The sequence below is a fragment of the Lipophrys pholis genome, assembly GCF_963383615.2.
Source record: "Lipophrys pholis genome assembly, chromosome: 5".
Taxonomy (NCBI): Eukaryota; Metazoa; Chordata; class Actinopteri; order Blenniiformes; family Blenniidae; genus Lipophrys; species Lipophrys pholis.
In genome coordinates this window covers 20526387-20535212 of record NC_137628.1, presented here as the reverse complement: position 1 = coordinate 20535212, position 8826 = coordinate 20526387, and positions in this window count along the sequence as shown.

The following is an 8826-nucleotide window of genomic DNA, read 5'->3' as shown; positions in this document are numbered from 1 at the left end:
CTGTGGGCTTGATGTGTTAACAGCAAAGTGTGTCTTGCTTGCAGCAGCTCCAGAACCTTGTTGAGGGATGGTCGATGAACTCTGTACTCGCCAATCTCATTGCTATCATGAACTCTACAGGATGTAATAGGTGGATGAAGACTAAGTGCCACTGACCTGTTCTGCAGGCGCGCATCGGAGAAGGCAGCAAGAAAACACCACCCAGCTAACATGATGTCGCAGCTTTGCAAGTTTCAGTTTCATTTATTAACCTTTAACTTTTTGTGAAATGATTCTGGTTTTCACAAAATATATGTGTTTGCCGAAAAGTCCAGGGTGGAAAGAATTTTGTCTTTATTCTCTGACTGTTTTGCGAAAGGATATTATGGCAATACAAATGTCAGCTTGCATGCCTGTGCATCAATACGCTGTGCTGGTACTCACAGGCCCCGGGAATGCATTTACCCACAGGACCTCACCTCACAGGATTGAAAAAATAAATAAATAAAAATAAAAAAACATCAGAGACTTCTTCCTAGAAATGTCTGATCAATTTCTACTGCAATATAATGAAGAGAATCATATCCCGCTGCCGCATTGTGTGGCACATTTGTTGCACTGAAGCTAAGATAAAGAGTGTAAAATAAAAGTGCGTAGATGGATGGTGGCAGCACTTGCTGAGTTGCCTTCCTGTAAGGCATTGATTTCCTCACATAGCTGAATACTAACATTGACCTTCTAACCTTTGCCTACCAGTGTGAAGCCCGGCACACTGAGCCATTAACCATGAATGAAAAAATCCACAAACACACATAAGCACACACACACAACCCATATGAAATCAGCCCAAATCAATCCTGTGAACAAATAAAGCAACATCGAGCCAATTCAGTTCCAAACAGAAGGAAAAGGAATGCTGACAGTCTATATATGGGAATTTATACAATCGTTAATAGATTAACTTCTGTGAAAAATGCGTCCTTGCAGGCCAATGAGATGCTAACAAGGTCCCATTCGATGAACAAAACTTAATTCAATTGTGAGACTTAAAGCCTTGATTGCCTTGACTTAAAGCCCTCTCATGCCACCCTGTTTTGCGCCATAACAGAAGCAGCAAGTGATCGGCAGGATTTCAAGTTCCAGGAGTGCTCAAGTCACTGAGCTGAAAAACACATTCAGCATGAAGATTGTCTGCAGAGCTGAATAAAGCACAAGAGCCAGAGAGCCTGCCGGGGGATGTACTGGGTTGAATTGAGCAAAAGGTTTCACCTCTAAAATTAGTGACATGTCAGAAGAGCTTCCGCACTGAAGCAGTGGGATTTGTTGTAAAGCCTTGACGAAGTATTCTTTTCCAGAAAATAACTGCAAAGAATTGTCAAAGGATTTACTGCAGGAACCCAATTAACCTGCTGCGGTGGCATTCGTCCAACAGTCAACAAGCAGTAAATTTAAAAATCCAACACGGGTCAAAGGGTAAAGAGGACTTTCACCTGGTAAACATGACCAGGGAAAGTCTCTGGGTCTTCTCTTCAACCTTTCACATGTGAATCAGTCTAGAACAACACAACATGAGAAAAATAATACATACACATTTATATTATGTAAGATAAATGTATGCTTCCCTTTTCATCAGTATCATGTCATCTTTAAGCAGTATTCAACCACATCAATGGAAGGATTATACTTAGATCTGATGTTTACAGGGAACTTTTGTTTTATGCTTCAGTCCAGTTTGTTTTTTCCTCATCAACATTAACAGCAGAGATATATGCTCAAATGATTATTCACTATATTAAAGGGCCTCGTACACCTTCAATAACAAAGCAGAGGCTGCATTTCGCCGCTTACGGCACTCCTATTCATGACACGAGAGACTGTAGTTGAAACGAAAGGGAAAACAAGAGGGGGACGCACTCAGTCCACACAACTTAATTATTACAACCATTATTTCAACACATTGTGTGAGCTGTACTGCTTATGTAATCAGTTAACAAATTGAAAGACAAATGAAAATACAGTATTTTATTAGCACACGTACAATGAACACAAGGAACAAATTTGGAATGGTGCTGGACCGTGAGTGCTTTTCACTCTCTTTACTGCAGGTCTTCTCCCACTTGTAGGTTTCTTTCCTCTCCATCTTCATATTCCGAGCACCTTCCTGCCGACAGGTTTGACCGCTGAGCGGTATGATCTCTGTCCTGCTGTTTCTGTCCTTACCAACTGAACGAACCTTTACTACCTCAAGCACCGTATGCTTTTCACTTCTCACTTTGCATTGTCCACATGAAGTTGGTAGCCACTTATCACTTGTCTGGCTCAGTGGGAGGTTTCTTTCTAACATTCTCTCTACTGTCAAGAGCAGCTTTCTCAAATGGGAATGGCTGCATTGTGGTTGTTGTCATTCCGTTTTATTTTTTGTTAAAAGCTCTTATTTCACGCCTCTTGTGGTTCGATTAGTTCTCTCATTAGAATTCAGTTCACTGATTAAATTTTAAATTAGGAGCAGAATAAAGGCCTTTTAGAGTCAGCCGACACTGTGTAAATTGCTCTCAAACGAGCTTCAAACTATGTCGTGACTTGACCCGTGAGAGCAGATTTTTGTGGAAAGGCATTAAAAAGAATTCCAAGTTCCATCTGCATGTATGCAAAACAACAACAAGCCCGTGCAGCGTCTCCAAAGAAACTGTTTTCTGCGAAGGTGGGTTTTTTTTGTTTTTCCAGATGAGAGCTCTGACATTTATGTTGTTTTAACTTTTCTTTTTTTTTCCTCTTTCAAATAAATGTTGACTTGTGAAGAAAAAAACTCCTTTCTCACTTCCACAAAGACTGAAATGTCCCACTGAAATAGCATCATTTCATTCTGAGTTTGAGAAACACAAGTTACCTGCTGGAAGACATTTGCAGTTCTATGCATCGCTGACAATCTCATCCCTCATCAATTGGCGAGGCTTTTTCCTCTACGACTTCCTTCTTGCAACATGCTTTTTCTCACATACCCATGGTGGGGAAAATGATTGCATGCTCAAGCAGTCACACTCACATCATCAATATTCACAGTGAGAGAACTTGAGTGTGAGGTGAAATGTTGTCGGAGAGAAAACATGTCTTTAAAGCGATGATTGTGACGGTTGCTATAAATGATTGACGTTTCCTAACATGCAGTTAATTGTTTTTGTCTTTTGGTTTGTTGCAAAATCTCAAAAACAAGGCGGGTGAGAAGAAGGTGACGGGGTCTCTCTGTGCGAATCAAACATTTCTGGAGCAAATATTTTTCTTGTTCAGCACATTTTCACCCTCCAAGTCTTTGACTCCCCCAGTTGGACAACCTCCATCCGTCCATCCATTTTCTTCCACTTATCCAAGGCCGGGTCGCGGAGGGCGGCAGTCTAAGCAAGGATGCCCAGACTTCCCTCGCCCCAGACACTTCTTCCAGCCCTTCCGGTGGGACCCCAAGGCGTTCCCAGGCCAGCCGAGAGACAATAGTCTCTCCAGCGTGTCCTAGGTCTGCCCCGAGGCCTCCCACCGGTAGTTGGACGACCTGTCCTGTCGAAACTGTCCAGTTTAAAATGCCTCCTGCAAACCACAGAGGACTCGCTCACAGTAAACTCTTCCTCCTCAAAGCTGCATCCCTCTTCTTCCCCAGATCTTCATCTTTGGGAAACCTTCAAAATGAAAACGGGAGATTTGAGAGAGTCAAAACAAAAACATTTTGAAAAGAAGCTTAAGTTTATTGTTATAACCTCGGAGTGAGGATGCACTCACACTCGGTAACGTTTTGGATAACTTTTAGTAAAAAACTAAAACACTCATATATATATATATATTCATAGTAAGTAATCATATTCAACACAGCTCACCGGTACCTGGTCCCCACATAACAGTTCCACTGTGAAACAACACACAACAGCACAATTGCATTATTGTGTCAGTTGTAATCTAACTCGAAGTGATTTACAAAGTTTCAGTTGCACATAGCAGGTGAACAGGCTGTAAAGAAAGTCTAGCTCATGACGGCTGGCTACGAGTTCACTGGTGGACAGGAGTACAATAAGATACGTTTTCTATTCATAAAATTCAAACAATAATAATGTTCCATCTTACCTGTGAGAAGTGATTCTCGAGCCCGGATTTCTACACTCCACCGATTTGTGCAGAAATACTCCACACGGTGCTCTGGTGTCTCGGATTCTCTGCTGCTGCAGTTTGTATTTGCAGGCTTGACGACTGTACCAAGATGGTGGCCATATTTCCTGCTCCACGGCAGGTTATGCGGCGTCTACTCTTTATTATGTCAATGGTGTTAACAGTTAAAACCTGTCCGTGCACGGTGAGACGTCCGCTCAGCACAGGGTGTCCGCTCTTATCGGATCCGCTCGTCAGAACTTCCCCTGTAGTTTTTATAGGGCTTTTTTCTTTTTTCTTTTAAATGTCAGGGAGCTTCCTTTTTAAGCTCCTGCCACGTTGGAGACGACCAAGAATTCCTTTAAGTCATTTTCGAAGTTGACAACCTCGTTGTGGCATTTTCATAATGGAAAATGTACAGCAGATCAGTGCTTGTAGGATCAGATGAACACTGACTCATGCTGAGAGCTTGGTGCACTTATATCCCATCATGCCGCCGTTAAGCAACAACTTTAGATGTTGATGTGCTGACAATGAGGTTACGAATGCCCTTCAGTGGCTCACAAGCTCTCAAACACTCTCAATCTGTTGCTTACTGAAAGGTCATCACATAATGAGCAATGTGCAGCAATTGAATATAAATAGCGTGGGCTTAAAAAAAACCAGACTACATTCTGCTTAATAATTCGATTTATTAAGAAAACAATTCTAAATGACACAAATGCCAATGAATAATGTTTATTAGCTGCTGGGATGTCTCCTTGAAAGAAATTCCGCTAATCTGTCTATTGACTTTAGAGCATCCACAAATTACCAACAAGGTATTCAGCAGAGTCTGGTGAAAGAAAAGTTAAACAAGGATGACTTCCTATTAAACATCATTCAACAGGACAAAAAAAATGCATCAAAGCATCTGAAACATTATTAAATAATGCCAAATATCAAAGAAACAGGCTTTAGGTAACACAAAATGATATAATTTAAATGCATATGAAACCACACTAAATTACTATTAAGAGGATTTGTGGTATTAACCTCGTAATGATCAATAAAAACTCCTCTTTTTACTGCAAATATTGTTCTCTGTGCCGTATCGTGAGCCTTTGTAAAGAAAACTTGTATTTGTGAGACAAAAGGTACATTTTATTGACAAGAACATATAGACTTTAAAAGAAGACAAATACAAAGAAGACATGACCACACGGTCCAGCTAACGTCTTTTACAAAACAAACATGGATTACTCTGAATCAATGTTAGACTAATAGCTCATCATAAGATGGGCAGCTGTGACTCAGGTTGTAGGGCAGGTAGTTTGTATTTCTCCTCATGATTGTCTGATTCCCAGCTCAGCTTGTAAGTGTGTCAAAGTGCCAAGGCAAGGCATTACATTTCGTACAGTCATCACATGGCCATTATTGTGGACATCGCTTGGAGAATGTGTGAAGATAACGAACTGTGTGAGGTGCTTTCAGGCAGCTAAAATAGGTAAAGACATGTCGTTTTTTGGGCAGTATGGGAAGAGGGAACACTGCACTCCACTGCTTGTGTACTCTTCAAACTTGTGCTGAAAAAAGGCTCCTATAGTCCTGTGAGTAATGAGGACTTCACAGTGTGGAGTGCGTTCTGAATAACGCTGATATAAGCATGCATTCAGTGCATCAATATCTTTGTCTCATTACATTTGTAAAGCAGTGCGAAACACAAAGACAGTAAAGAACATACATCTTTTCCCCTTGTCAAATGGATCACTGCAGAACATTTGTCCACTGCTCATACGAGTCCCCAAGGACATTTCAACGCAGAGAGGAGTTCACATATTCCCTCTCTGTGTGCGCTGAGGCTCTCAGGCTGCAAAAAACACATAGTGTCTCATCAGGCTATGGATTTGTCGTGCTTTGCATGTAGACATGTGCCATTCCTCGGTTACATTTTTGAAATTGACATTGGGAGGAATGTTGCAGGTTCGATTCCCCACCTCTCCCATCCATATGTCAAAGTGCCTTTGAGCTGAACCTCGACTTGCTGCCAATGGATGGCAGGTGTAAATGGGTGAATGTGATCAGCAGTGTAAAGTGCTGCTCAAACTGTGGTAAAGTTCTATATGAGTAAAACCATTGAACTTTCTCACTTTCACTGAAGCACAATATGAAATGTGAATAAAGCTTTATTTTTTTTAACCCATTTAATTTAAAATATATGCGCATCCATCCATCCATCCATCCATTTTCTCCCGCTTATCCGTTTCCAGGTCGCGGGGGTGGCAGTCTGAGCACTGTCACCCAGATCACATTGCACCGATTAAGAACCTTTCCTGCGAGTGGTGAGCCAACAAGAAGATATATGCGCAATTAAATAAAGATAACTTTCAAAATTTCATCACGGGAAATTTATTTCCAGGAGCTTTCTCTGAAGGTGACTTGGACTTACTGACGTCAACTAACTTTTAATAAATAAAAGGGAAAAAAAGGATCAAAGGAAAAAACTCACGTTGGCATTAAAGGAACAGCCTTTCAACGTTTCAGCTATTGTAAAAAAAAAAAAAAAAGAAGGAAATTAAGATATTTGATCCTATTTAGTACATCCACTTGTATTTGAATAACAATGAAGATATTTGAATGGGGCCGAGGAGGAGATGAAGAAAATGAGAAAGAGCACAAGGAGGAGGAGGCAGTGATAAAAGTAAAAGACAACGTCCTTTGACATTGATGCCAAACAGAATTAAGAGCAAAAGAAAAAAAGATATACTTAAAAAAGAAAAAGGCAATATTAATGAAAAAACAGCAAACTGAGAAACGAATGGATTCAGGCAAGCAGTGAATACAGAGGTGTTTGAGAAGTGATTCAAAATAAGTCACTCATTCTGATGTATCTTCAAAGCCGAGAGGCCTGATGTGAAACGGCTCGATAATGTTAAGATTTCAATATTGTCACTCAGCGATTGTCAAGCTCACAAAGGTGTCAGACTTCTACTTCAATCCATTAGAGCGATGCACACGACAGCCCAGCCCAGACAGACCTCCTGGCTCCACATAATGAAACTGTTTTATTCACAACAAAGTGGAATAAAATGGACTGTTTTTACCCACATTTTTTCTTCTACTTTATTATGACAGTTAACAGTCCAAATCTTATGTTTATTTTTAGATCAGATATTTTGTTTGCCACTTTCATTCGAGGTTCTAAATCAGATACCATATCACAGTTCATCCATTTGTTGTTGTGTTTTTTTTCATAGTTTTGTGATTGACGTGAGAAAAGCGTCACAAAGATCAAGATCAACTGGATGAGACTGCACAAAGGTCTATATAGAGGTAGCAGTGGCTGCTCTACAAAAGGGCCAGAACTAAAGTCTTGTGCCCTCTGCTTAGTCCCTTCACCTTATGGTCATTGTTACATTTGCTCTGAGTGCACAACAATTTTAAATGACAGGAACGCATGCGGTGCCGCATTTTGTTCTGTGTGTGTGATTCATTACGGAGACCGTTCACACTGGAATCTGATAGCAGCAGCATTCAAATTATAATGTTATTGGCCGCACAGAAAATCGGATCTTAGCAACTATATGTATTTCAAATAGGAGAAGTGAACGCTACAGTATGCGTCATGTACTGTATATGCTCATTACTCTCTTTGATTGTGCATTTTATTTGACACGTGGACCACATACTGATATGCTGATTTATATTGAAATCAAAGCAGCTGCTGTTGTTACATCAGTGCTTGATTGTCCTAAAATACAGGTTAAAACAAATGGTCTGATTCTTCAAAGCGATATGGAATCGCATTAGTATGGGTATTTTATATATTTTATCTTGAACATCATAGCGATGTTATGGTGGCGAGGAGAACAAATCATACAAATAACTACTGCAAATGACAAACATAGACCCTGAAAACCACATTGAAACCACCGTTAAATTTTCCTTCTTTGAAGATCAAACTACACAGTTGAAGCCACACAGGTTTCCTTTGTTGCCTGGGAGTCAGCAAACAAAGCAATGATAAAGCATAAGAAAATAATGAAATTCAGCAGTTGTGTTTTTTCACTTTTTGCACATCATACATGTAAATCACAGGAATATGTACATGTCGTCCTCAACCTCTCCGACATAATACATAGTTTTCACCGAAGCACAGCCCTGAATGTTGACACGTTTCATTATATTCAACTAACATTCATGTTTTAACAGAATGGCTGTAGAAATACTATAAATGTTGTGTTAGTGTTCATATTGTGGAAAAAGAGCCTGAGGAATAAACTGTGTGATAACATCGAGGAATTTTACATCATTTAAAATCCTTAACCTATATCCTAACTCAGTTTTTCATCTGAACGCCATCACAGGGTGGTAAAAAGCTAAGTTTGATGAACATAATTCTTTCTTTTTAATATTGCTACAATGACATGTTCTTTCTATTATATGAAGCAGTAAAACAGAGCAGGTGTGATCAAATGTAACCAGCACACATTTCCATGTGTATTTCTTGCATTAGCGTAGAGTTGAATTCCATTTGTCGCCGTAATCCCAAAAAAATGCTTTTATAAGGTTCACGCATTAATTGGGTAGAGTGGATTTGTGAAGTCTAATGGGTTCAAATGCTTTTTGGTCCCAAATGTGGAGCACAGTAATTTGTTCAGCTCACTGTTTGTGAGCACTTCTTGTTATCAAAGGTGTATACTTGGATTCTTAATGCCTCCTGTAGATACTGCAGGACATTTT